The sequence below is a fragment of the Colossoma macropomum genome, unplaced genomic scaffold, assembly GCF_904425465.1.
Source record: "Colossoma macropomum unplaced genomic scaffold, Colossoma_macropomum, whole genome shotgun sequence".
Classification (NCBI taxonomy): Eukaryota; Metazoa; Chordata; class Actinopteri; order Characiformes; family Serrasalmidae; genus Colossoma; species Colossoma macropomum.
Genome location: NW_023495252.1, coordinates 405,007 through 408,401, shown reverse-complemented (window position 1 = coordinate 408,401; position 3,395 = coordinate 405,007).

Below are 3,395 nucleotides of genomic sequence, written 5' to 3'. Positions count from 1 at the left end.
GCCATCGTCTCGCAGCAAGAAGGGCCTGGGTTCAATTCACGGCCAGGCGAACAGGGTCCTTCTGTGTGGGGTTTGCATGTTCTCCCCGTGTCTGTGTGGGTTTCCTCCCACAGTCCAAAGACATACAGTTAGGCCAATTGGACATGCCAAATTGCCCCTAGGTGTGTGTGAATGTATATGTCTGTGTGTCTGCCCTGTGATGGACAGGTCACCAGTGTTGAAAGTTGAAAGGGTGTTTCCTGTCTTCAACTGGGATAGGCTCCAGCGACCCAGAAAGATAAGTGGCTAAGAAAATGTGTGTGTGTGTGTGTGTGTGTGTGTGTGGTTGTCTCTCATACTTTTAGTATAAATTATACTGCAAACTGACAGCATATATCTTCCAAAAAGTGCAATCAGCTTTAGCAGTCTGCATGTTGCTATTGGCTAATTTCTTCTACCATAAAGGCAAATACTCATTTTAAGGGAAGGGGCCTACACGCATATGAAAAACACAGGCCTTGAAATCACTGCACAAGATAAATCTGGCAACCTCTGATGTGAACAATGCAAAGGTAGTTTCAATCATCTGAACGCACCACCCAGAAAATAAATTCTAAATACTGCACTAAAGATGTACTGCAATTACATTTCAGTCTTTTTGAAATGAGGATTATTCATTTATTTATCTACCATTACTTATTATTTACTTATCCATCCATCCATCCTCTAAACCGCTTATCCTTCTGGGTCGCGGTGGGGTGCTGGAGCGTATCCCAGCTGTCATTGGGCGGTCGCCAGTCCATCACAGGGCAGACAGACATACACCTTCACACACACACCCACACCCACACCTAGGGGCAATTTAGCACATCCAATTGGCCTGACTGCATGTTTTTGGACTCTGGGAGGAAACCAGAGCACCCGGAGGAAACCCACGCAGACATGGGGAGAACATTCAAACTCCACACAGAAACGACTCTGGTCACCCGGCTGGGAATCGAACCCAGGCCCTTCTTGCTGTGAAGCGACAGCGCAACCCACTGCGCCACCATCCCACCCTATTATTTATTTATCTACTATTTATATTCTTATATTTTGACTAACACATCTTTGCGATCTCAACTTACTTTTGCTATTGAGAACAGTTAGCACATCCAAAAGCTTAATTTAAATATTTAATATATTTATATTTATATTTAATAATATAAGTTTCACCCTTTTTATTCTTGTCTTCATCTACACAATCATTTGAAAATCAAACCACTCACTGACTACCTGCAATATACCGCTCTGTACAAGCAAATTAGAACTCTTTATTTGCAATCTCAATGTAAAAAAAATTTCTTACAGGAAGCAGGCATCATTCCTCTCAAACTTCAGTTAATTCACAATTGCAAGTTCCTCACTGGATCCTACCAATAATTAGGATGTTTCCAAAGACACAAATAAGGAAGCTAAGTCAGACCATTTTAAAAAATAGCATCAGGAAGTGTTTCAAATGGCAGTTACCTGCAACAGGGCATCTACAAAGGACACCACCATGAGTCCCAACTGCTTTTTGCTGTGGTGCTGAGTGCAAAGGCTTAGACTATCGTGGTGAAATAAACTTGAGTAATAAGGAGCCACCTCACAATCGATATATAATAAATAAAAGAGAAATCATTAAAAAGCACTTGACTGTCTAGAAGTGCAGGTACTTTCTAAATTATTTCCCTGCAGCCAGGTATATCATTTTCTCCACCAAAAAAGTGTTTTTTTTCTCTCTTTCTCTCTGTCATGCACACACACGCGCACACACACACACACACACACACACACACACACACACACACACACACACACACACACATATTCTCATACAAGGCCAGGGATCTTAAATCTGTCTTTATACCAGCCCACCCTCTCATTCACATGGCTATTTGTCCCAAATGAGTATCCTTGATTTACTCTGCACCCCTCACCTGACAGAGAGATTACTCTAAAATATGACCAGCACACGCTGAAGGAGAAAAGAGGGCAAAGAAATGGAAGGCAAGCTTCAGCTGTTTATTTGTACTGTGCAGACATTACTAATTGAATAGAAAAATGATTCCATTTCTAGTACATAGTAGTAATGTGACAATAATGTGTGTGAAATAACATTAATATTGTGTGTAATATAAATGTTTTTGTTCTAAACACAGAGAAAACAGTAAGTAGGATAATTAACAAATACAAGAAGGCCTTCTCGAAGTGAATTTGAAAACTGAGGATTAGTTACACCAAGAACTTTGCCAGAGTATTTATGTTATTAAACTTTTCAGTTAAACTGAAAATCAGCTTTTATTTAGCAATAATGGTAACTCATGTCCAAGCCATGTCAAATTATCAACTTCTGTTAAACTGTGGAGGTTAATGCATTTAGGAAATTTGTGCAGCAGAGACAGTAAATCGTTACATGAATGCTAATTGCGACACACTAACAGCGTAGCTGTACTACATGTGGGGAGAATCTGTTTGCCATTCGCATTATAGGACAGACACAACCGGCTGTGCAGGCATAAACATTATCTAGGCACAAGAATCAAGGTCACCTCAGCAGATTAAAGCAGGCTGTAAATGAGTTTAATTAGGCAAGTTGTTAATGACTGTCTGCTAATGACTGTCAGTCTCAAGCGGCCTGCTCATAAGCCTGAAGAGGAGAAACTCTTACCTATGTCTATATGTCCCTGTGGAAAGAAGACCATTAGGATCATTAGGATTAAAACCTGATGGTTTGCTTTCTAATGGGAATTGGTTCAACAGTAACCATTAGAGACCACCAGTTTCCTGTAGGACACCTTTAGATCACTTCAGAAAACCAAGAAATGCATCTGGAATCAGTCCCATGATACCCGTTAAAACACTAGAATCCTTCTGATTTCAACCCTTCAGGAAAACACCAAATACTATTAGAGGCTACTGGAAAACATCAAGGAACCAACAGAAACCTTTAATGGCTTCTATGATTTTTTTTCTGCAGAGCTGTGTCTCTGACTGAGAGAAAAAGAGAGATTTAGCATATATATATATATATATATATATATATATATAAGCATATAGGCAGGGTTTCTTTTTGGCTTTCGAGCAACAACTGTTTCAAGCAACAACTGTCATTATTCAAAGCCCATTGAAATCTCTACAAAAGTTGAGTTTTGTTTAGACAACTCTTTCACACCATTTCCATTTGACATCTGCAGTATATTTGGATAACCTACAGTTATCCAGTACTGTAATGATATACTGCCTTCCCTGTTTGTGCTATTCATTTCTTTTGTTTTTTCCTGGTTTCATCTTTATTTGAATTAAAACCGTAATTCTCCTCTCCTAAACCACTGAATGCTTAAACAGTCCCCATTCACACTTGGCATTAATGTTCGTCTCCAGTGATCTGATCA